This window comes from Notamacropus eugenii, chromosome 2 (assembly GCF_028372415.1).
Source record: "Notamacropus eugenii isolate mMacEug1 chromosome 2, mMacEug1.pri_v2, whole genome shotgun sequence".
NCBI lineage: Eukaryota > Metazoa > Chordata > Mammalia > Diprotodontia > Macropodidae > Notamacropus > Notamacropus eugenii.
The window spans coordinates 91262017-91288768 of NC_092873.1; the positions used below are offsets into that span (position 1 = coordinate 91262017).

A 26752-nucleotide genomic window follows, 5' to 3' on the forward strand; every position below is an offset into this window, starting at 1 on the left:
TGATCTAATCCAACACCCTAATTTTACAGATAAGGAAACTGAGTCCTATCTAGGTTAAGTGGCCACTTAAGTAATAAATGTCAGGGCCATGACTTGAAACCAGGTCAACTCTCTATTTCAAGGCCAGTGATCCAATATCTGTCCCCTGGCATGCCTACCACAGTATGGAAAGGCCTCCATAAAAATCTGAAATACTTGTTCATTAATTGACTGAATTATAGACCCTGGGCTGGGAAATTTACATTGAATCTGAATCCCAGATCTATCTGTCTTTGTCTCTCTCCTACTCTTACCTCCCTGGATGCCTAGAAGGTGGAACCCTCCACTGGAAACTGTGTTTGGACCTGATTGAGAGAGTGGGTGGAGGAGGGTCGGGCCCAGCCTGTGGTCCCACCCCTGCAGTCACTGTGGCCATCCCAGAATTATTCTGTCCTCCCAGTCACTCTGAGGTGGGCAGGCCAGGGTCCATAAGATTTATCTCTTCCAGACTAGGGCTAGTTCTGTGCTAGCCTATTTGCTTTGTTACTCAGCGGGCAGCTGGTGTTGGGGAGCTTGGATTTATTGGGAGGTGATAGAAAAAGGTTTATTGGGGGCATAGCAGGAAATGAGAGCAAAGGCCCAGTCAAGGCCATGGAATAAGGGAAGAGACATGAACTGAGGGAGGTCAGAGCCTAAGGTAGGAAGCTGGAGGGGAGTTTTTTGTTTGTTGAGTTTGACTGGGAGTGAGAGAAATCTTCAGCCCAGTTCTGTCATCATTCCCTTACCTGGGATCTCTGGAAATAAGGATTGACTGCCATCCCATCAGGATTCCTTCAAGACTCCATTAATTTATCCACCTCACTCATCCCAATAGAGCAACTGGTTCCAGCCTCTTCACCCCCTCTCTTGCCCTTCCTCTGCTAAGTCCATCCTGGACCCTTACCCCCTTCCATGGATGATTCAGTTCAACAAACACTCAAGCACCTACTATGTGCGGGACACCAGGGATATCAATAAGCTATAGCTTCAGTCTTCTCTGCTTTTTCCTCTTCTCCTCTCATTCGTCCTTCTCCCTTTTCTTGCTTCTTTCACTCCTTTCCCATCCTCTCCTCTTACCTTACCTTTCTCTCCTATTGTCTTGCCCCTCTGCCCACCCTTCTCATCATCCCTCTCACCACCCAAACTTCAATTCTCAGAAAATCTTATCCTTTCTCCTTTATTCTCTCCTTCTCTTTCTCCACCTTTTCCTCCCTTCTCCCAACTTTCTACAATCCTTCCACTCCCCCGAGGGACATATCTTGCAAATCTTGGAATTAAAAAAGTTAAACTTTGAAGGAGGGATGGGGATGGGGGGTGGGAATCTTTCATCAAACCCTCTGTATGCAAATAACTAGTAAAATGTATAGTCCCCACAGGCACTCAGACGCCACTTCCCTGTGACGCCCACAACCCCACATGGCAAAGCAGTTTACCCTGAAGCTGTTCCCCAATGTCCTCTTTTTCTTTGCTGCCTAAATCCTCTGTCCCCACTCCAGCTCCCCACTCTCCTGCACCCCCCCCTCCTGCTTTTTCCCAATTGGGTCCCTTTGTCATGACTGGATCCTGAACTGTCCAAGTTCTTTATCCCCCTCTGTCCAGCTCTGAGCTGTGGCCATTGAGGACTGAGAATATAGGTGGGGTCCTAGACTCTGGAGCTCCCCCAAGGTCTGGCCTCAGAGGGATGTTTTAAAGGCACAGAAAGAGAGTTTTAGGAAAGTCCTGGCAGCAGGAGGACTGTGTTTTACTGTATGAACACCAACAGTCACATATTGGGAGGTTCACAGGGCCCAAGACACTTCCCTAAACTGACCCCTGCCCAAGCCCAGGGGGTAAAAAGCTGAGAGAGAGCAGTGTACACGGGAAGGGGAAGGAGAAGGGAAAGCAAGGGGATTCCCCTCCTCCACCAGGACCGTGCCAAGTTTGGGTGGCATCAAACACTTGCCACGTTCATGCTACTGAGGACTGCGTCTCCTAGCAGTTTTTCCTATTCTCTGCACCTGTCATTGGGCAGTGGGAGTAGTAGAGATGGAAAGATGGCCATGGCCCCCAGATGGTTAGGGAATGAAGCTCTAAATGCTCCAGGTGAATCCCAGAAGTTAAGATTGAAAATTCAGAATAAATTTCATCAGTGTTGGGTCTTCCAGGAATCAACCCCTCTCCCTACCTCTCTCCTAGGGTCCCCAGAGAAGGGGAGTCAGCAGCCTGGGAGAAGAACCAAAGGTAAGGTGATCTGTGTCATTTTGTGCCAGACTTACCCGTTAGATGTCCCGTGCCCAGGAAGGACTCAGGAGCAGCAGCACCAATCCTAGAGCTGAGGAAGAGGTGAGGGCAGCTGTGGGTGCTAGATTGCCTCAGCCAGGCATGAGGAGAGCAGACTGGGAGTAGGGAGGACAAGGCAGGAGACAAAGGCAGTAATGGAGTGTGGCACGATGGGCAATGCCACCCTATGTGCGGTGCCCAAGATTGGGTAGCAGAAAGGAAAGGGAGACAGGTGCTCTGACTAAAAGCAATGCTGTCCTCAGGGTGCCACCTGCCCCCTGTCCAGTTCCACCTTCCAGGGCTGTGGCTATGCCCAGCCCCCGGGGAGTAGGAGGGGGGCAGTGCCCAGCTTGGGGGACAGAGCTGTCGGGGCAGCTCGGGAGAGGGTGGTGTGCAGGTATGTATTGGAAGGAAGTCAGCAGACCCAGGAGATGAAGTGTTGGGTCAGAGCCTGATTTCCCATTATAAGTAATCCTTCCTTATTTACCTGAACAAATACTCTCCCTGCTTACCTCAGACCACAGAGATAGCTAGTAGTCTTAACCCTTGCAGGGCTGAATTCTTCCTTCCTCCCCCAAAACTTAGTCCAGGAAACTCTTCCAAAACAACCAACAAGATTCCAAACACACAGAAGGTAAGAACCCTGTCTTACCATGTTCCTAAAAATCACATTTCTCACCCTTCAGACATCACGGACCACTCTGCTACACTTTCTCTAATATGCTCATCATGTGATGCTCTATATGACAGTTGGTGCCTCATCCCCTGTCAGATCATAAGCTCCCTGGGGGTAGCTGCAATGCCTCTATCTAAATGTTCCATTTCCAGTGCCCAGAACAAAGCAGAATTTTAAAATGATGGCTGTTTTCTGTCTCCTAGCCCAGTCTGGGACATACAGGAGGTCCTTAATGTAGACTTCCTAATCCATCTCTTGAGGTAGCCTGTGGCTCAGTGATAGAGCACTAGACCTGGAAAAAGGAGGAATTGAATTCTAATCCAGCCTTAGACACTTCCTAGCTGTGTGATCCTGGGCAAGTCACTTAACTTCTCATTGGCTGACAAAATAGATCCACTCAAGAAGGAAATGACAAACCTCTCCATCATGTTTGTCAAGAAAACCCCACATGGTATCACAAAGGGTCAGACAAGACTGAAACAACTGAACAACAAAAGGCCCTGTCTCTTCCCTTCCCTCACCTAAAAAAGACATTAATAACAGCCAACATCTCTATAGCACATTTGAGTTTACAAAGCCACTTCATATACATCTTCTCATTTCATAATATCATAGATTCTAAGTTGGAAGAGACTTTAGAAGTCCTTGAATCTAACTCTCTCATTTTAAAGGAGGAAACTTCCAGAGAAGTTACATGACTTTGTTAGGGTCAGAGAATAAGTGGTTGAGGCTGGATTTGAACTCAGATCTGCCTGATTACAAGTCTAATGATCTTCTGCACCAGCGGTATCAAACTCAGAAAAGTGTACGGGGTAGGCATAGGGAGCACTAAACTGGACATAAGGATCTTGGCAAGCCACATATTGAATTAGCAAAACAAAATTTAACATTGTCTATGTTCTATTGTGTTTTTATTTGTTTTATTAAGTATTTCCCATGTAGGTGGTGCAGTGGATAGAGTACGAGGCCTAGAGTCAGGAGGACTCATCTTCCTGAGTTCAAATCTGGCCTCAGACATTTACTAGCTGTGGGACTCTGGATGAGTCATTCCACCCTGTTTGCCTCAGTTTCCTCATCTCTCAAATGAGCTGGAGAAGGAAATGGGAAACCACTCCAGTGTCTCTGCCAAGAAAACCCCAAATGGGGTCATAAAAAGTCCACACAACTAAAAAATAACTCAACAACAATAACAATTATCTCCATTATGCAGATGATAAAACTGAGGCTCAGAGAAAGTGATCTTAAATGACTTGCCCAAGTTCACATAGCTAGTAAACAGCAAAATGGTGGAAGGAAAAGAGATTTATAGAATCTGAGTTGGGAGGGAGCTCAGAGATCATCTAGTTCAACTCTCACCTGCTTCAATCCCCTTTCTTCTGTCTTCAAATCCAATAGACTTTAAATTGTCCATTAGAACAAAAGCTTCTTTACTGTAAGGCCTGAGTGCCACCTATCCATATACAGTGATTCATGCATGGTAGTTTCTTAGTAAGTGTTTGTTGCATTGAAAAGCAATGAACTAAATCTTCTTCCCATTATACTCGCCTAAGTTTGCAGCCATAGCCACAGGCTCCCTCAAAGGGCAAACCAGTGAGAAGGAAGCTTCTCACCCTCTCTCGTGTCCAGCTATCTGTGCATTCACATCACATTCTACAGCTACGTCTGGGGAAGGAGCCCATACACAGTTTAGCTTTTATCTGTTCTCTCCTTATGTCATGTATATACATGGGCCTTTTTGCCACCAAATAACCTATAAACTCCCTGAGGGCACTAATTTCTGATGCTCTGCAGCCTAGCACAGGGCCAAACACACAGTAGGCACTCAATTAGCATCAAGGTGGCACAGGGAAGATAAATTGCTGGACTTGGAGTCAGGAAGACTTGAGTTCAAAATCCTGCCTCAGACACTTAATAGTCATGTAACCTGGACAAGTCACTTACCCCCAGTTCTGCCTCAGTTTTACCAACTGTAAAGTTGGGAACATAATAGCATCAACCTTACAGGGTTATTATGAGGATCGGATGAGATATTTGTAAAGTGCTTAGCACGGTGACATGTTGTAGTATATAATGCCTATGTTGGTGCTAAGTTGTTTCAGTCTTGTCTGACTCATGATGACCCCATTTGGGGTTTTCTTGGCAAAGATGTTGGAGTGCTTTGACATTTCCTTCTTCAGATGAGGAAACTGAGGTTAACAAGCTTAAGTGATCTGTCCAGGGTCACACAGCTAATAAATTTTGAGGGTCAAATTTGAAACCATAAAGATGATGAATATTCTTAACTCCAGGCCTTGCACTCTATCCACTGTGCCACCTAGCTGCTTATTGACATACAAGCCCTTAAAAAGCACTCATTCATTGCTTATGTTCCTAGGTGCCAGATCTGGGTCTCAGTCTCCTCATATGTAAAATGAAGGTTTGCACTAGATGTCCTTTGAGGTCCCTTCCTGCTCTAAACTCATGACCCAATGATTTACCATCTACAGTGGCTTTAAAAAAAGCCCTCATCACCTGCTAACTAATGTCTGAAATTCTACTATTTGAGTTTGATTCCTTTGGCTATAGGCTTTGTTCTTGTTTGAAATACCAGTTCTCCTAGGAAAGTTAACTCTTCAAGGTCATTGAGTTGATCAGAACCTTCTTTTCTGCCTCCTGGCTTTCCTGGCTTCCTTCAAATCCCAGTTAAAATCCCCCCATCTACAGGAAACCTTTTCCAGTCTCAACACAAGGACCTTCCCTCTGTTGATGATTTCCAACTCATCCTGTATATATCCTGTTGGTACATATTGTCTGCATGTTGTCATCCCTATTATATCATAAACTCATTGGGAGCAAGGACTAGCTTCTACTGTTCTTTGCATCCCCAGCACTAACTACAATGCCTGACACACAGTAGATGGTTAATAAATGTTTAATGACTGACTGACTGACTAATAGCAGGTTTTGTTAAAGGGAAGCAGAGAGATATTGTCAGGGGCTCCTCTGTCTCAGGAGACTCATCCAGAGTGCTTGGACCCTCTTTTCCCAGTACTATTAGTCTCAGTGACTTCTTGTGTTTGGTCTAGTGAGCTAAATGTTCTCTTGCTAGGTCAGGTGTCCATAGACATTGACTGCTGTCTAACATTGACTGTTCCTAAGGAAGGAAGGAAGGAAGGAAGGAAGGAAGGAGGGAGGGAGGGAGAGAAGGAATGAAGGAAGAAAGAAAGGAAAGAAGGAAGGAGGAATGGAGGGTAGGAAGGAGGAAAGGAAGGAACAAATGAAGAAAGGAAGTAAAGAAGGAAAGAGGGAAGGAGGGAAGGGAAGAAGGAAGGAGGGAGGGTGGGAGGGAAGGAAGGAAAGAGAGAAGGGAGGAAGGAGGGAGGAAGGAAACAGGCATTTGTTAGGTACTTTTTAAGTACCAGGCACTGGTCTAAGTGCTTTACAGATGTTATAGGATGACTGTCCAGTGTTACTCAGCTCCTATAGTTAGTGACCATCAGGCATTTGGTTAAGAAGCATTTATCCGACCTTGCCTATGTACCGGAATTCTAGTCTGCTAATCTAATGCTCATTCCACTATACGGTACTGCTACCTCTATCAAACCTGCCACAAAGCCCAGAGTTTTCTGGTATTACTAATATATGTCAGTCAGTCAGTCAACAAACATTTATTAAATGTCTACTATGTGCCAAGCACTGCTTCTCTCTCTCTCTCTCTCTCTCTCTCTCTCTCTCTCTCTCTCTCTCTCTCTCTCTCTCTCCCTCTCTCTCAATATCTATATCTATGTATGTTTATGTGTCTATAAAAAGAAAAACAAAAAACTGTCCTTTATTCAACCCCCACCCTCCTGCATATTGCACCCTGGTCAACCATCTACTTTGTGTATGCCTAGTTTTGCTTCTAGTCTAGACATCAGAATGGCAACATTGCCCTTTGCTTGTACAAGGCCTTAGGGTTACTGTGAGCTCTGGTCTTGGAATCGGGAAACTAAGGTTTAAATTCAACCTTTACCAGATTTTTGACTCTGAGAAAACAAGATGGGTTATATTTGATAAAGTATTTGCAGATTCCCTGGGTGGGGGGTTGTGATCTAGTTTCTTTGGTAGGGCTTGGAGTATTGGGGCATCAAAGGGTCCCTATCTGATGAAATGAACCTTCTCTTACTGTGAGTGGGTAAAGCCAGTAGCTGACAGAGAAGTAACTATCTAACTGGATCTAATTGAGCCCAAAAGTATTTAGTTGATTACAGGCTTTCATGGTGCCACAAGGGATACCTGTTCTGAAGCAAAAGCATTGGTGAGTTAGTCTGTAGATGGGATTGGAAGAAACAGTTTATCAGTTTCATCCCCAAAGAGCATGGAAACCATGAGACATGGATAGGCCTAGAAACAAAGAGTATAGCAAGGCTAGACCTGCATCTGGATTCCAATTCTGCTACTTACTAGTAATGCTATCTTGGACAAGTTACTTCCCCTTTGTTCTCACTTTCCCTATTTGTAAAATGAGGGGTTTGGACTAAGCTTTCTCCAAGGTCCCTTCCAGCCACAATTCCCATAATCCTAGTTCACTCCAGCTGTGAACCATGGCCAGGAAAGGGACATCCTGTCGCCTCTCCAATCTTCACCTCAAGATTTGATCTATAAAAAGGGTGTGAAAACATTTGTACTATCTGATTCACAGCGTGTTGTGAGGAAAATGCTTTGTAGTGATGAGGATGGTGATGTAACTTAGAGTGATGGATGGAGAAGAGAGTTCAAATGTGGCTTCAGACACTTAATAGTTGTATGACCCTGGGCAAGTCTATTAACCCTATTTGCCTCAATTTTCTCATCTGTAAAATGAGCTAGAGAAGGAAATGGCAAACCACTCCAGGATCTTTGCCAAGAAAACCCCAAATGAGGTCATGAAGAGTTGGTCACTACTGAAATGATTAACAATAACAAAGTGGCAGGAGCACGAGGAGGCTTCGAATCAGAACCCAGAGGACCTCAGTTCAAGTTCAAGTCCAAGCTCTGACATTGGCTGTGGGAGACATTTCCTTCTCTGAACCTCAATAATCCTAAAACAGGGAAGGCGATGATAATAGTCACTACTTATACTCCCTAACTCACAGGGTTGTTATGACAAAACAGCTTTGAAAACCCTTCAGCCCTAAAGAGATGTGAGCTATTAGCAGGAGGAAAGCCCTTCTGAAAAAGCCAACCTCTGAGGTACTCCAAAGAGAAGGAGTCATCCAAATTGAGGCCAGATCAGGTATGAAGGTAGCAGGTAAGAACTCCAGCTAGTATCCCTTCCTCACCCGACCTCTTCCACTGCCACCCCCACACCCACCCCAAGCTTTGGACTCCTGGTGAGTAAAGAATTGAGTAGATTAGAATCACAGAATCTTAGGGCTCAGATGACATGTAGTCCAACCGGGGTGTGCTGGAGCCAGCTTGTACCAGCTGTCAAGAGCTAATTATTAAATTCTGAGTGAGAGTTTTTACACTTTGGAAATCAGCTACAAATCAGGGCTTGATTTAGTGTTTTGTTGTTCTTTAGACTTAAGTGATTGAAGAAATGTTAGTAATGAGGATTAAACTTAAAAGTGTGTCATGCATATTTTTTTTTTCAGAGATATGGTTGTTAAGCAGAACACCCCTATGTCCAACCCACACTTAGACAGGGTACCTCTCTACAATAACTTTGCCAAGTGGTCAGTCAGTGTCCTCTTTATACCCTCCAGTGACCAAGGGAACCAATTCCACTAGGGGGTGGTTCAGATTGTTGGGATGTGTTTCTAAAGAGAACAAGAGGAAAACCTCTATGGTTGGGAGATATACTCTGTTGTGTTGCATCTTCACTTCTTTCTTCTCTGGGTCTTATCTTCCTCATTTATAAAGTGAGAGGGTTGGCTCAGATGGTCCTAAGACCCCTTTCAACTCTAAATTTCTGATCCTTTGATTCTGTGATAAGGCATTGAACTGTTCACCACTTCCCAGTCTTCCCAAGCTTGACATTGATTCACAAATAGGGCACTATTCTCAGTGGCTACCCATTTCTTTGTCCACCTAACACTACTTTGGTCTACCTGTGACTCCCTTTTCAGCTCTAGCATATGAGAAGACTGGGAAGACTCTGTCTGTGCCCTACCTCCTTACTAAGCAGCTGGACGCAAGAAGAGCAGAGGTGACCCTGGTACTAGTTCTCCTGCAAGAAAGAAAGGATTGAGTCCTGTCAGCACAGGTCAGGAAAAAAGAGCTGAGCTGAAGAAAGAGCCTTTGCCTCTGAGAACCCCATCCTGACATCCTGGCTCCTTTGCCTCAGGGGCCTAAAGCATTCCTCCACCAGGCATCAACCAGCCCAGCCTATCTCAGCATCCTCCATCCTCTCCTCCTCCTCCCAGGTGCCAGACACCCAAGGCCAAGGAGGCAGCTCCCAAACACTGGAGGCAGAAATGATCTTTTCTCCAAGTTCTATTCATTCTTCCTTATAAATATCTCTTAAAGGTGTTCTGTGCTTTCTACTGCTGTTCCCATTACTTTAGTCCAGACCTTTATGACTTCTAGCTTCAATTATAGTAGTAGACTTTCAAAAAAATAATATTTTATTCTCCCCCCAATTACATCTAAAAACAATTTTGAACATTTGAGTTTTTTTAAGTTTTGAGTTCCAAATTCTATCTTTCCCTTCCCTCTTCCCTGAGATGGTAAGCAATCTGATATAGGTTATATATATACAATCATGTAAAACATATTTCCTTATTAAAGATTTTTTAAAAAAGAAAATGTTTTTAAATAACAAAAAATCTCACATTCTTTCCTTCCCACTTCCCCTCCCACCCTGAGAAAGAAAGAAAAATAAAACACCTGTTATAAATTCCTGAAAATTAACCATCCAAAAGAAAATATGTCTCAATCTGTACTCTGAATACAACGCCTCTCAATCAGATAGCGGGCAGCCTATTTTTATCATGAATTCCCTGGAATTGTGGCTGGTCATGGCATTGGTCAGAGCTCTTAAGTCTTTCAAAGTCGCTTATATCCACAATACTGTTGTCACTGTATGAACTCTTCTCCCAGTTCTGTTTGCTTAACTTTGCATCATTTCATACTTGTCTTCCTAAGCATCTTGGAAATCATTCCTATTATCACTTCCTACATCACAATAGTATTTCATCACATTTGGTCATTCCCCAATCAGTGGTTTCCAATTCTTTGCCACTGTAAAAAGAACTTCTATAAATATTTTTGTATGTCTTTAATTAAATTTTGTTTTGTTTAGGATTATTCTTCCCTTAAGATTATTCTCACTCTGTCTCTCTAATATACTCCTTCCTTCCCTTTCTTGCCTTTCCCCCTATTGAATGACATCTATTCCTGTACCCAACTTTCTCTGTGTATATTTTCCCATCTTTTGTACAGTTCAGATGAGATTGAGGTTCTAGTATCAACTGCTTACCCCTTCCTTCTTTTTTGTACAGATTTCTACTAGTGCATTCTGGTTATGTGAGATCATTTTCTCTAACTTTCCTCTCTCTTTCCTCTCCTAATGTATTCCTCTTTCTCCCCCTTTCCATTCTTTGTTTGGTTTTTTTTTAAAGGATCATCAAGATATAACAGAAACACTCTCAGGTCTTGTCTAATTAAACTCCCTCCATGAATCCCGATGATGGTAGGGTTTAAAGGATCACATGTATCACCTCCCTATATTAGAATATAAGTTTATCTTTAGACCCTTGTGATAATTCATGTTTATCTTTTTGTTTCTCTTGGCTCCTGTGTTTGCACTTCCAAATTTGTAAAGTTCTGGTCTTTTCATCAGGAATGCTTGCAAGTGCTCTATTTCATTAAAAATCCACACCTCTTTCTCCTCCCCCCCCCCCCCCCACATTATGTTATATCAAGTTTCCTGGGTAAGCTATTCTTGACTGTTAGCATATATTTTTTGCTTCTTGGGATATCATATTCCAACCCCTCTTCTCTTTTATGATAGGAGCAAAATAAATCTTGTGTGATCCTGACTGTGACTCCTCGGTAGTTAAATTCTTTCTGACTATTTATTTTTTCTTAAACTTAGAAGCTCTGGATTATAATATTCCTGGGAGTTTTCATTTTGGGATTTCTTTCAAGAGGTGACTGATAGGTTCATTCCATATTCACTTTGCCCTCTGGTTTTAAGAGGTCTGACCAGTTTTATGATTTCTTGAAATAGGATGTCGAAGCTCTTTTCTGGTCATGGATTTCAGGTATTCCACTGATTCTTAAATTATTTCCCCTTGATCTGTTTTCCAGGTTAGTCATTTTTTCAATGAGATAACTCACAAATGTTTCTATTTCTTAGTTTCTTTTTTTCACTTTACTCTGATTGTTTTAATATTTTTTGTTGTCTCATGGAGTCTCTCACTTCTATTTGGTCCATTCTAGTTTTCAGTTTGTTGCTTGGGAAAACTTTGGTATCTCTTGTACCAAGCTGTTAATTCCCCTTCTGCTTTTTCCTTCTACACCTCTCATTTCTCTTCTAACTTTTTCCTTTAGGGCTCCCATTTTGTTTGTAACATTTTTAAACTCTCCATTTACCTCTTGTTTTATGTCTTCCAAGAATTCTAGGTGAATTTTTGTCCAATCTGTTTATCTTTGAGTCATTGCTTGTAGATTTTTGGGGAGTGATTTTCTTCTTGATTTGTGTAGCATCTATATCAACAACATAGCTCTTTATGTTGGGATTCTTTTTTGTTTATTCGTTTACTTATATTTTTCAGCCTATTTTCTGACGTCAGATTTTATGTTAGGTTCAGTCTCTGCACATTTGTGAAGGGAATGTTTGGGCTGGTCATGAGTCTGGTTTTTTGTTTTTGTTTTTAGTTATTCTAAGATCTCAGGGACTGCTTAGACTCAGGACCTGCAAGCTTTCAGTGCTCCCAAAGTGTTCTGATCTAGGGCACAATCTAATCGTTGCTCCTTTGTCTTAACTCTGCAAGTCTTTTGCCATGGGTTCAAGTCTGAGCAAGAAGCCTGTGGACTTGCCTAGTCGCAGTTCCAGTAGACCGATGCTTGGACTCAGCCATCTAGTTGAGACCTCTGCTGGCTCAGAATGACAAAACTGCAGAATTTCTTTTGGCCTGAGATGTCTGCTTTGCTTTTCCATTGTAGGATTCAGATGTTGGCTGTGGCCTGGACCCTACTCTATTACTATTCGGATCCTGTGGGATCAGAACCACACAGCTGCTGCTTGCTTCTGAACTTATTCCTTGCTCAGTACATGGTCTGGGATTGCAACTACTCCTTACCTTGCAATTCAGATTCCTTCTTGTATCTGTCCTTCATTTGTGACCTGGAGTGGGTAATGAACAACAAAGCTGCCATTTGACACCTATGCCTGTAGCCTGCACAAGTTTAGGCCCCTCTATTCTGGATTTAGGGATAGATGGAAGGAGGAGGTTTAGGAAGACCAGGATGGCGTATGGGGCCATAAAGTACCTGACTGGCATGCCCTCTCTAGTAGTAACAGCAGTGTTGATTAGATTATGATTCTACAGATGGAATACAGGAGCTAGGGTGGGGCTATAGGGGGAAGGTTGTAGGAGCAGGTTGGATGGCAAGAAGCTATGCAGGGTAGAAAAAGAATCATGGCTGGGGTCAGTGAGATGTAGCAGACCACATGACATACCAGTCAGGACAGTGTGGGCCTTAGGGCAGGAATTCCAGAGCTGAAAGGGTTAAGTCTCCAAGTCATGGTCTCTGCTTTGGAAAATAAGTACATAAGTGAAGTCTTATCTAATTGTCCCTCTAGGATGAAATAAAAAAACCTTGAGATCTGTCTGTTGGGATAGTATGGTTTAATGGAATCTCTAGATTTGGGGACAGAAGATCTGCTGTGTGAGTTACTGTCTGTCTGACCTCAGACACAATTTCTTCATCTATAAAAAAAGAGTGATTGGATTAAATTACCTCTAAGCTCCCATCCAGCTCCAAATCTGATGATTTGCTTTTATTTTTTCCTGAATTGATATGCCAGTCATGGTCACCCCTCTGATCATGCTTCTGAATCTCAGCGCTCCAGGTGTTAAGGTCTGCATAGAGAACATTGAGGACTGAGATTGAGCACAGATAGGGGAAGAGTTGTCTAGTCTCCCCATTGAAGTAAAGAAGGTTGGAAAGTGATCTCCCTCCTCCCTATCCCCATCCAATGACATTAAAGACAACAGTTAGCAATCTGGTTCTTTAAGAGTGCAGTGAGAATGGCCTTGGGCAACAGGGGCAAGAAGGAGAGAGTAACTGGAAGTGGGAGGGGGGGAAGAGAATAAGCATGTATGTAGTACCTACTATGTGCTAGGTACTATGCTAAGTGTTTTGGGGTTTTTTTTACAATATTATCTCATTTGATCCTCATAACAACCCTGCAATGTAGGTGCTATTACTATCCCCACTTTACAGTTGGAGAAACTGAGTCAGACAGGTTAAATGTTTTGCCTAGGTCACATGGACAGCTAGTGTCAGAGACACTGTGCCACTGTGAATACGAATTTTGGCATATATGCTTGCATATACAATCAATCAGCCAACAAGCATTTATTAAAGTGCTACACACGCCTGGCTGAAGCTCATATTCTAATGAGGAATATGCAAAATTATATGCAAAATAACTATATGCAAAATAACTAGGTATATACAAGATATATACAGGGTAAAGGCAGGTAGGTGGCACAGTGGATAGAATGCTGGGCCTGGATTCAGGAACACTCATCTTCCTAAGTTTGAATCTGGCCTCAGATACTTACTAGCTGTGTGAGCCTGGACAAGTCACTTAACCCTGTTTGCCTCAGTTTCCTCATCTGTCAAATGAGCTGGAGAAGGAAATGGTAAACCCCTCCAGTACCTTTACCAAGAAAACCCCAAATGGGATCACAAAGAGTTAGACATGACTGAACAACTATTCAAAATACAGGATACATCTGAAAGAGAAAGGCATATATATACATTCACACAAAGTCACACTTCCAGAACCCCATACTTCCATTCAGACACATACACACAGAGAAGTGTCTGCTTATCCCTTCCCCTGCCTTCAGAGAGGACCAACAATAAATTCCTGTCCTCAGAAGGAGACAACCTCTGGCAAACCTTCCAGATCTGGCACTGTTCCAGATTTCTTTAATTGCCCTAACTCCCTCACCTCTAGCCCCTGGCTCTGCTAGAACTCTGGGTGCCCCATATTTCCTGCTCCACCCTGGGGATGGGGGAGATGAGATTGTTCCACTCTTTAGAAATATGCCCCCAGCACCTAGCATATATTTATTTTAAGGAAAGTCTGACTGGATTGATTGATAGTGGAGTGTCCTTGCTTAGGGGTACTATCTGGCCTGATCCTGCCATCCCAAGAAGCTTCTTTTTGCCGGGGAGAGCCATAGAGGAAGAGGGGGTGTCACTGCTCCCAACCCCAGAGGTGGCCACTGCCCTTTTCCCCACTAGCCCAGTGCCAAACAGCCGCGTTTACAAAACCACAGGCTCCGATAAGAGTACAATCGGAACCTGTTTTGTTAATAGACCTGCAAGGGGGAAGGGGTGGGGAGGAAGCTGGGGGGTGAGGGGGTTGGGGAATGGGGAGGGGTCTGGCCACACAAGGGCCCCCTGAGTCAGGAGGCTATCAACACCAACACCCCCCTCTTACTCCTTGCCTCATTAGCCCAGTTTGAAATTTACCCACCTTATCAAGGGAGAGAGCTTTCCTTGAGCCAAAAGTGATTAAAGCTTTGTTCTAGCCTTCGCCTGCCAGCCTGCCCTCCAGGGCTCAGATTCTGGCCAGAGGAAAGTCTTTGTAGTTGGAAGGGAACACGTGGCGGGAAGGGGGGTGAGTCAGGAAAAGAAGGTTCAAGACTGTCAGGTCCTTAATAAGGAAGGTGGCCTTGTTCCCTTTAGAATCATAGGGTTTATATATGGAAGGGACTTTATAGATTATCTAGCTCAGTACCTTAATTTCACAAATGAGGGAACTGAGGACCAGAGTGGGGAATTCTGTGAGCACTAAATTAGAACAGGGGAAGAGGGGCTTTGGTTCAGTGTGTTGAGATTTAGAGGGTACTGACGGCATTATTCGTGCTTTCTCCCCTTAAGATGCCTGGACCCCAGAAGAGCTCTGATCCTTCTGGCTTCTGACCCTGTCTTCTATCTCCCCCAATACCCTATCCCTGCCCTGTCTTCCCTCTTGCCCCAGATTTTAAAACCCCTATTGACAGTCCCAGGTTTGAGCAAGGTTACGTAGTCAGTGGCAGTATTAGATTCTGTGTTCTAGCTGCTTTTGTATTGTGTGTTTGTGTATGTGTAAGTGGGGACTTGTACTTTGTTACTTATTGTTGTTCAGTTGTAAATGATCCTTTGTGACCCCTTTGGGGGTTTTCTTGGCAAAGATACTGGAGTTGTTTACCACTTCCTTCTCCAGCTCATTTGACAGATGAGGAAACTGAGGCAAATAGGGTTAAGTGACTTGTCCAGAGTCATACAGTCTGAGGTCACTGGATTTGAGTTCATGAAGATAAGTCTTCCTGATTCCAAGCCCAACACTCTATCCACTGTATCCAATAACTTAGAGGATCCCTTAATCATAATCTAGGATACATAAATTGAGTCTCTCCTTGGGTGCTGAAGTAGGCATGGAGGTAAATACTCTCCATGATCAGGCATCCCACCCCTAGCCAGCATCTTCACTTGGAGCTCTGTTTTGTCCCCTCCCTCCTCCAGATCTTTCGGTCTCTTTAAGACATCAGCCTTGACCTTCCACCTGCTCCTCTGCTCCGTTTGATGAAACTGGCCCAGGAGAAAGAACCCTGGTGGTGCTGATGGGGTTCTGACCTTGGGAACCTCCTTAAACTCCCCTTGAATCTTCCCACTTAATCGGGCCTTTCATACTCAAATCTGTTACATGTAACCTGGCCTGACTCTCTATTGTCTGTTACCTCTGGATTGCCCCACCTGCTTCCCATCCAAGCCCTGCATTGTCTGATCCCTCCCAACTTCCTCCAGCTATCCCACCATTGATTACATCGCCAGTTACCCAGTCAGGTCTAGATCCTCCTTAGATCCTCCTCCCGGACTACTAGACCACCTCTAGCTCTTTCCCACAGTCTTTCTGTATATAAATTCCATCTGGACTCCATGAAGGCACTCACATTCAATCCAGCTCTGACTGTCTAGCTGAGATTCTATCTTGCCATCTTGTCAATACAAGAGTCACAAATGCTTAGGTTCCTTAAGAGTCAACCCAATATGTTGAACATTTAATAAACTTTGTTTTACTTTGACTGGAAGAAGTCTTGAGTCAAATTCATTCGGCAGGACCTGGAGTGTCGGCATTTTGGGGTCCCAAATGCGCCAAACCTCAGTATGATTCCCAGACCTCAACAGTGCTGCAACGAGTGGAGGGGAAACCAGACCACTGTGTGGTAGTTTGCTGGGGATGCCAAGGAGACTGCTGGGTCATAGGGACAGAGAATTTAGGTGAATGTTTTTGCAATTGCATAGTTCAATACTTCTGTTTTTTAAGGAAAGAAACTGAGGTTCAGAGAAGGGTATTTTGACCTTTGGTCAATAGTAGAGCCAATTCTAGCATCTGGTTCTCCTGGTCCCTAACTCGGTGCTGTTACCTCTCCCTGAAATTGTATCTCTACATTTCCTTTAGGTCACCTTGACGCCTAAAGAGCTTGACACCAAGCCCATATTGGGGAAACCAGTAGATGAGTAGACAATTAGGGGCCAAACAAAGGGTGCTTCTATAGATGAACAGAGCTTACCAGAAAGGTGTGGGTATAGCCCTGGCACTGCCCCAAGTTCTTTTACTAGCTCTTTACCAAATTGCCATACAGAGATTTTTGTATAGGCTCTCCTGGTCAAGTAAGGACTGGAGGATGCATAAAGAGGGGAGCTACCAATTCTGGGTCTTCTGTCTAGGGATAGAGAAGACCAGAGACAATTATAAGTTAGTGAAATTTAATCCTCTCCCCCTTGGGCACTGGCTTGCTCAGTGGCAAGATGAGAGCAACATGGGAGATGGAACTATGTAATCAAGGGCTTGTATCGGCATCAATGGGGTCCCAGTCTATTTCTCAATAATTCTTCACTCTATGTAAATTGGCTTTATTTGCTTTCCTTTTTTCCTTTACATTATATATAATATATATTTTAATGTTTTATTCTTATTGATGTTTTTATCTTTGTCTTTACATTAATAACACTTCCCAATGATTCTTCTTAACCCCCAACAGGATCCGTATCTGTAGTATGTAAGTATAGTTAACACATTGACCAGGTCTTGAAATGTATACCTCATTCCCTACATATAGCCCACCTCCTTTCTGCTCAGAAAGAGCTGGCTGGCCTGCTTCACTAATGGTCCTTAGAAGCCACAATTATTCCTTATAGTGATCAGATTCCTGAAGAGTGTAAGTGCATGAACATATCCACAGACACATATATGTGTGTACATATACATATCTATACATATATATGCATGAACCTATATTTCTATTTATACATACACACATATAAACACATCTAAAAGGATAGATGCACATGTATAAATATGTTTACAGTACATATGCACACATGTGGGTTGTATATTTCCATATGCACACATATTTTATGTACATAACATATATACACATGTATACACGTACACATACATAATGCATGTGTGTGTGTATGTGTGTGTGTACACCAAAAAAAAATCCTTCTGGCCCAAGGGAATTAGGGACTTGTTTTCTTTCTCTCCCACTTTCTCTCCCCTAGCTCTGGATCTATGTGAACCATAGGGGTCATGTTTGTTTATTTTTTTCTCATTCTGACTTTTTACCACCCCAGAGCATCAGGAGAATCACTTAAAGCTTAGGTTTCACTCCTGCCTAACTTCTCCCCAAAAGGTGATTAGGAAGGTACTCAACATAAAATGTAGATCAGGTATAGGACAGCTATTTATTCCCTCTATAGAAAGAAATACTTTTTTTAAAAAGCCGCAGAAAACAAAAGACAGATGCTCATCTGCAAAAATTTAAACATAACATAGCAACTTATAATGATTTCTCAGAAGATTGAAACTCAAAACATCAAAGCATGAAGCATTTTGTAGGATTGCTGAGTAGCCATTCCACCTTCACCTCAACTTTGCACTGCCTGAACAATTCTCTCAAGGTCCATGTTTTCTGTCAAAATAGGCCAGGGCTTCAGGTCATCCTACTTTTCCTCCAAGAAAGTTGTATAGTAAATGTCTTGTGAAGTCATTGACAATTAAGGAACCCTGGGTTCCCAACCTCTTGAGATCACAAGGTTGTCTCCAGAGTCAGAAGAGTCCATCTCAGCACTGTTGTTCAGTCTTCTATGCTCCAGAAAGAAACATAAAGCAAAAGAGGCAGGTAGGGCTTTAAAAGGCTACCTTAAGCTCATGTAGTCCAGTGCATGTGCTGACCACCATGAACAAACAGCTCACTAATCCTAGGTGAGCTGGATTTGGGGTGAAGAAGTTGTCCTTATCCTATTCCCTCATGGGAAGTCCAAGGAGGGAGAACTCCACACTCTGGAGACAGGAGGGTAAAGTCTACTAAACGGACATTGGTTTAGTGTCCAATTCTATCTTTGACCCAATCTTCTTTGGAGACATCCAGGGTTTCCTATTGTTATTCCTGTGCATTCATTATTTTCCTGATTCTGTCCACTTCACTTTGCATACATATTCTCAGGCTTCTCTGAATCTGTCCTTTTCATCATGTCTTAGAGCATAGTAACATTCCATTACTTTCATATACTGTAATTTGTTCTCCCAGTTGATGGGCGTCTACTTTGTTTCCAATTCTTTGTTACAACAGAACTTTGCTATAAATATTTTTGTTCATGAAGTTCCTTCCTTTCTCTATTGGCACTTAATAGTGGTATAGTTGGATCAAAGGATATGCCCAAGTGACTTTATGGTTCAGTCATTTCAGCTGTATCCAATGCTTCATGACCCCATTTGGGGTTTTCTTGAAAAAGATATTGGAGTGCTTTGCCATTTCCCTTTCCAGCTGAGGAAACTGAGGCAAATAGGGTTAGGTGACTTGCCCAGGGTAACTTGCCCAGTTAGTGTCTAAGGCTGGATTTGAACTGAGGTCCTCCTGACTCCAGGCCCAGTACCCTACCCACCATGCTACTGAGTTGACCCCCAGATAAACTGCTTTTTGGTTACAGTTCCAAATTGCTTTCCAGAATGACCATATCATTTCTTAACTCCACCACAATCTTTGCAACAATTGTCATTTTCTTTATTTGTTATCTTTGCATATCAGTGAGGTTGAACTTAAGAATTTTCTTACTTTGCATTTTCTTATTATTAGTGATATGGAGCATTTTTTTCATCTGATTGTTGATAGCTTTGCATTTTTCCTTTTGAGAATTACTTGTTCATATGATTTGACTGCTTATCTCTCGATGAATTGTTCTTGTTTTAATACATTTATACCAATTCCTTAAACCTCCTGGAGCGGTATTACTAGAGAAATTTACTGCAAAAATTTTATCCCACTCAACTGTTTCCTTTCCAATTCTAAACTGAATTACTTTTGTTTACCCAAAAACCTTTCAATTGTATGTAATCAAATTTGTTTAACTTCTTGCCTGTGATCCCCTTTATCCCTTGTTTGGTCAGAAACTCTTCCTCCATAGTTATGAAAGGTATCACCTTCCTTTTTCCTCTAGTTTGTTTATTACGTGACCTTTTATATCTAGGTCAAGTATTCATTTAGAGCTTATTGTGGCATATGGTGCAAGATGTTGATCTAAGACTAATTTCTCCTAAACTGCTTTCTAATTTTCCCAGAAGTTTTTATCGAACAGTGAGTCCTTAACCATGAAGTCTGGGTCCTTGGTTTTACTGAACTCTACTCTACCATGTACCTGTTACTGAATCTGTTTCATTGATCTACTTATCTATTTTTTTTAACTAGTAGGAAATTGTTTGGATCATTACTACTTTGTGATATAGTTGGAGATCTGGTATTGCTCTGAAATCCTCTTTCCATACCTTTTTTCTCATTATTTCCTTTGAGATTATTGACTTTTAATTCCTCCAGATGATTTCTGTTATAATTTTATCTAGTTCTTTGAAGTAATCCATTGAGAATTTGATTGGTAGGGGATAAATTCAATCAATTAATTTAGGCAATATTGTCATTTTTATTATATTAGCATGTCCCAATCTTAGTAAGTAATTCCTCTCAACTTATTAGCTTTCCCTTATGCCTGTAAAAAGTTGTTGTTGGTATATTATTACTGTGCATATCTTGGTAAGCAGTTGATAGTGATGCAGTGGATAGATAGACAGACAGACAGATAGACAGATAGATAGATAGACAGATAGATAGATAGATAGATAGATAGACAGATAGATAGTGATAGATAGATAGAATTACTGTCCTAGAGTCAGAAAAACCTGAGTTCAAATCCAGCTTGACACTTACTAGCTGGGTGACTCTAGGCAAGTCACTGAACCCTATATGCCTCAGTTTCCTCATCTGTAAAATGAGCTGGAGAAGAAAATAGCAAACCTCTCCAATATTTTTGCCAAAAAAAAAACAACCCAAGACCCAAACGGGATCATGAGGTGTTGAACACAACTGAACAACAACCACAAGCTCTTTATGCATAGAAATTGTTTCATTTATTGTGTTTGTATGTCTAGTACCTAGCACAGTTCTGGCAACTAGAAGGTACTTAGCAAATGCTTATTAACCGATTTATAGATTCTTCAGTAACTCTTAATATAATTTCTTTTTCTATCTCATTCTGCTGGGTTTTGTTGGTAATGTACAGAAAGACTGATGATTTTTCTGGATTTATTTCATATCCTATTAGTTGATTGACAACATTGTTTCTATTAATTTAGTTGAAATCCCAGGGACTTCTAGTAAATCATCATTTCATCTGCGAAAAGGAATAATTTTATTTTTTCTTATCATATGATTATTCCATAATATTCCTAGAACTATGTGAAATGATAATGACAACAGACATCTTTACCTTTGATCTTATTAGAAAGGCCTCTAATGTTTCTCCGTTAGAAATGATACTTACTTTTGATTTTAGCTAGATTCTGTTTACCATATCAAAGGAAGGTACATTTAATCCTACACTATTTTTTGGTGCAATTTTAACTTGAATATTGCATTTTGTAAAGAACCTCTTCCGCATTTGTTAATATAATCATGTAATTTGTATTTTGGGGAGGGCAGTATTGACATGATCTATTTTGTGTTTTTGCTTTCCCTAATACCAACCTTGTATTTCTATATAAATCCTAGACATAGTGACTAATGCCTTTAAAATGTTACTGTGGTTTCCTTTCTAATATTTTATTCAACATTTTATATTAATATTCATTAGACATAATGGATTAAAGTTTTATTTATCCAACTTCTTTCAGCCCTGTTTAGGTATCAGGACTATATTTACCTTTTAGAAGAAGTTAGATATAGAAAGAAATGTCAATTATTCTCACTTTTTGTAAAGAATTTAGGCAAATTTTAAGTTCATCATTCTTTGAATGTTTGATAGAATTCACTTGAAATCTATCTGGTCCTAGGTTTTTTTTCTTTGAGAGTTTATTTATGGTTTGCTCAATGTCTTTTCCTGAGATTGGATTATTTACATGATCTATATCTTGCTCTGATAATCTAGGTGTTTTATATATATTTTTTAAAAATATTCATCCATGTTACTTATCTTTTTAACTGCTTTCTGTTGACAATATACTTTCTATTAATTTCCTTTATTTCCTCTTTATTTATTGTTAGTTTTGTTTCTCTCTCTCTTTTTTTATCAGATTAACTAATGGCTTATCTGTTTTATTATATTTTCTTAAAAACAGTTCCTAGTTTCACTTATCATTTTAATAAATCTTTTTTGTTTTGATTTTTCTTCAATTTTCAGAATTTCTATTTTAAACATAGTTTTCTTTTTAAAAATTATTATTTTTCTGGTTTTTTTTTTTAGTTGAATGCTCAACTCATTGACCTGTTCTTTCTTTAATTAATGAAAATATTCAGAAATAGAAATTTTCCTCTAAGGATTATTTTATTGCAACCCCAAAATTTTGGTATGATGTCTCATTGTTGTTATTTTCTCTAATAAAATCACCTATTATGTTTATAATTTGTTCTCTGATCCACCAATTTTTTAGAATTAAATTATTTCTTCTGAAACCTTTTATTATAATTTTATTGCATTGTAGTCAGGAAAGCATATGTTGACTACTTTTGCTGTTTTTTTGCAGTTGTTCATGAGGTTTTTACCCTAGCACATGTAAGCACAGCCAAGAAATATGTGTATTCATTTACATTCCCATATCTAGTTTTCTAAAATTCCATTCAAATTCTTACTTTTTCCTTATTTATCTTTTAAAATTTTCTATGACTGAAAGAGACACACTAAGAAGCTTCTAAGTTCCTTCCCAGAAATCTACGATCCCTATTTGGTACATATATATATTAAATATTAATATTTTTTTCACTTTCTATGGTGTCTTTAATGAAAATGTATTTTTCCTGATTATCTCTTTGAACAATGTCACTTTTTGCTTCTGCCGTGTCTGAGATCATGATTGCTACCCCTGTTGTTTTGGATTTGCCATTCCCAATGGTTCTTTCTTCTCATATCATTCTCCATAGTAAAAGTTCTTTGACTTTATTTACATCATTAATTTCTCTTTTTTCCCTTTCTTTTATTTATTATCTACTTCTTCCCATCTTTTGACCCTTCTATTTCTCCACCCAGATAAATACATGGTTCACAGTCTTCTTTCTCCCTGGTCCCTTTTAACTTCTAAGTTTTAAATAACATTTTTTTTTCTTTTTTCTTTATCTTTTAAAAAAATTAATTTATTTGTTTTCAGTTTTCAACAATCACTTTCATAAGTCTTAAATTTTCTCCCCCTCCCTCTCCTCTCCCTCTCTGGGACAGCATGCAATCTTATATGGGTTCTATATATACATTCTTATTAAACATATTTTCACATTAGTCATGTTGCATAGAAGAATTAAAATGAATGAGAGAAACCATGAGAAAGAAACAAAACAAAACATAACCAAAAGAAAACAGTCTGCTTCATTCTGCATTCTGGTTCCATAATTCTTTCTCTGGATGTGTATGGCATCTTGCCTCAAGAGTCCTTTGGAAATGCTTTAGGTCCTTGCATTGCTGTGAAGTGCTAAGTCTATCAGAAACAGTCCTCACACACTGTGGCTGTTACTATGAATAATGTTCTCCTGGTTCTGCTCATTTCACTCAGCATCAGCTTATGTAAGTCTTTCCAGGTTTTTCTGAAGTCTGACTGTTCAACATTTCGAACAATAGAATTCCATTACACTCATGTGGGAAGCAAGAAAGTTCTGTTGTCCATATTCCTAGGTGATAAGGCTCGTGACCTAGCATGGACAGGTTAGAGGTCAGAAACTATGTGCAAGCCCAAGCAACTGCATGAGGAAGGGCCTATCAGAGAGGAGACCATGGAGTCACATGGCCAGGGGACAGTATTGCTGGAGATCCAAAGTTAGGAAAACAGTATAAGAAACCCCATCTTTCTGCACATATTGTAGTCATCCTGTAACCTTACTGAGGAGGCTATCCATCCATTCAGAGGGAATGGACCTAAAGATTAATAAAGGCCTTCCTGATTTCACAACAGCCGTTGTTCTTTATTTAAGATGAGCATGTTTCTCACAGTTGGGGGCTTGTTAGACAGACTCACTTCTAACAATTCTTGGGGGCTTGTCTGGGATCTTTAGCATCAGAAAGATTAGAAAGGAATCTTGCTTGTGGGGAATGGGAGGGCACCCATTGATTTTTCAGTGACCCAGACACCCACAGGCACGTTTCCCCCTCTTCTGACTGCTAACTTCTCTGGGACTGTTTGGAATTGTGAACTCAGGAATGAAGGCAAAACAATGGATTCAAATGGCCCCAGAGGCAGTGTAAGTCAGGGACCTGAGAAAGGGCAGGAAAATCGGTGGCTAAGTGCTATCTTATCTGTCTTAGGCACGACCAGTCCTTTGGGGACCTTGGGAGTATAAGTGCTAAAATGGGAAGTGAGTGCTCTTAAGATAATGGGAGGTGATGAATAATCCTCTGGGTATTCCTTTGGTAGCCCATTTGAAGGAATGCTGGCTATATTCCTTCCCCTGTTCTGGAGAGACAGTAGAGAGAAAGAGGGGAGAGGGAGAATCTATGTATTCTGGGAAGGATCCTTTTGAAATTGGCTTGGAATCAGAGTAAATTGACATCAATAGTTGAATTTTTACCGGTCTAATATAAAATCAGTTTATTTCCTAAAAAGAGAAGAACTATATTACTCTATCTATTCTGTGTTTGCGTATTTGTGAAGTGTATTGTTAAATTGTAAATGCAGCCAGCCAGAGTAACTAGGGCTGTAGCCAAACTTTTCCCTTAGAATTCTGCTATCTCTTAATCTCTCCCTCTCCTTCCCTCCCCAATTACAGCAGCCTCAGAGGAGTGAGTGGACTTGAGAGAGAGAGAGAGAGAAAAAAAAATGCTTTACTGTTTGGCTTGATAATGGTGTTAATAGAATTAGAAAACTTTTTGAAAAGAAAGATTTTTGCTCTTTGCAGATTATTATTCAACTTTAAAAAATGTGGCTCTATTGATAAGTTAAATTGTTAGGCTTTAAACCTCTCAAGTTTCATTTTAAGGAACAAAGAAGCTGGAAGAAATGGTGAGTATTTGGATTATTTGAAGGGGAGGACATGGGCAGAGTATCCGTGTGCCCAGACCACGTGGACAAGGGGAAGGTAACCCCCCCCCACCCCCACCAAATATGATTAAAAGGCTGGAATGAGACTGGGAGAGCTGTTCTGGTGGACCTTGGAGGGGGGAAGGGGAAAGGGAAGAGGGTTTTTCAGCTCTTTAAGGAAGTAGAGTAAAAAAGAAAAGAGATTATGGGAAGTTATAAATAGTTTTCCTTTAAGTAGCCAGAGTATTGAGCAAAAAAAGAGGGCTAAAATGTTTATCATTAGTGATTATAAATCCAGGTTTGATATGATTCAAGTTAAAATCTGTCCTGAAGGAACAACAAGCAGCATCTGAGAATGCTCTTCCTATCAGGATTAAGCAGAAAGATATATTGCTATTTGGCACTTATGATTATAAAGTGCTTAACACAAGGATGGGTATATATTAGATGCAACATTAATCTAATGTAATTGTTATACAATTTTTAAATTTCGAGTTTGTTATATATAGATTCAGGTTTTAAAAGGATGTGATAGAAATTTGATAATTTGAAACTTATATTTGGCTATATATAAGCAATGAAAATACTGATGCTTGCTATATAATGGTAGAGTTAACTTTTTGCTTTGTTTAAGCTAGAAGGGGATTCCAGTGCAGACAGTTATGGTTAAGATGTGGAGGAAGGCTGGATAATCTGAGTAATGGGATTGAGAGACTTGGAAAGATGAGTAAGTTTTGAATAGTTCTGGATGGGTCATTTTCAGATGGTTTCAGTAAGAAGTGAGGCTGTGAGAAAGTATTTTAAGAAGTGAGAAAAAACATCATGTAACTTGATTTAACATAGTTAATAGCTCAAACAAATTTGAGATGACTCTACATGAAAGGATATCAGGTGATGGAGTGTGCCCACATGGTAGTAAGGAGATGAATTACTGTGCAAGGTGATGTGGAAATACATTCAGCTGAATGGATTAATGGCTTATTTTAAAGTTTTAAGTAAACTTAAATAAGTTTAAATTTTTAGGTAATCCATCTAAATGTTGTTATATTAAGAATTGCACTGTTAAATTAATGATGAATTGGTTAAAAAGGAGCTGTTATGAATTCTGTGTAAGAGTTTCTGTGTTGTAGAATTCCTATTGAGAAGATGAGAATCCTTGGAAAAAAATACATATACATTTTTATGTATGGGTATGATTTTCAAGCCTGTTTCATCTAAGGATGTATTAAGTATGTTAAAAAGTTTATTTCTGCTGTTAAGAAGGAAATTTTAACTAAAATTGTTTCTGCTATGAATCAAGTATTTACAAAAGTATGTTTGTAAAAGGGAAGCTTATGGGCAAATGTGAAAAGGCCCTGGTTTTAGATCTTGTAATATTTGCCAATTAGGTTCATGAAGGTTTTGTGATAAATTGTAAACTGTTCTTAAAAGAGGAAAATATTTGTTATATGAAGAAATGTTTTGTAAAATCTTTTGTATGATTTTTGAAAGGCCTACCTATCAAATTTATATTTGTAAGCTAATTTGTTATAATAACTTCAGGTTTTATGAGGAGTTGGAAGATAAGGGACAAGATAAGGGAGACCAGGAATTTTATGGCTCCAGGAAGCTCTGTGTTAAATTTTAAGACGGTCTCCTGGCCCCATCCTCCTTTCCTTTTGAAGTCCAGTCATTACAGAAGGACTTCTTAAGATTTAATCTGAATTCAGATGGAGTTCCTAAACAAGGAACTTGTTTTGGTGATAAATAATTTCTAGTGATTGGTTTTTAGGACAAATTTAAGATTTTAGATGTAAGTCTGGTAAAATTTTTGATTTGTGAAACCAGTCATTTGGCAAAAGCCTCTGGGACCATACTCAGAGAGTAGAAATTTGCCTCAAGGGACAATCCTGTCCTCACCCTGGGATGGAATCCTTCTGGCTCAGTTTCCCCATTGTGTTCCTTTGAGAAGGAATGCTTTCCCACTTGACTATTTCTGAGCCTGGCTATAAGGTAGAGATGGTATCTAATTATGTCCTTGCTTTTCATCTTCATGGCATGTTTCTATAATCAAAGCAGATAGTTTAAGATGTAAGCACAAG

The 26752-nt window shown here is 40.6% G+C and overlaps 1 protein-coding gene and 1 long non-coding RNA gene across 7 annotated transcripts in view; one reads left to right on the forward strand and one right to left on the reverse strand.

Moving 5' to 3' along the window:
• The window catches only part of SPDEF (SAM pointed domain containing ETS transcription factor), a 61197-nt gene extending 46488 nt beyond the window's left edge, over positions 1–14709 (reverse strand). For 5 of the 6 annotated variants that reach the window (XM_072641807.1, XM_072641806.1, XM_072641805.1 and 2 more), the window contains exon 1: positions 2274–2408. The gene's annotated coding sequence lies outside the window, so the exon portion shown is untranslated. Of the gene's footprint in view, positions 1–2273; positions 2409–12862; positions 12985–14618 lie in introns of those variants that run through there. The other variant, XM_072641804.1, reaches the window with a different exon arrangement.
• LOC140525972 (uncharacterized) lies at positions 1973–10139 on the forward strand. The gene is made up of 3 exons (XR_011974173.1): positions 1973–2100; positions 2194–2238; positions 9022–10139. It is a non-coding gene; the product is annotated as an uncharacterized lncRNA (long non-coding RNA).
• Positions 14710–26752: the final 12043 nt, after the last annotated feature.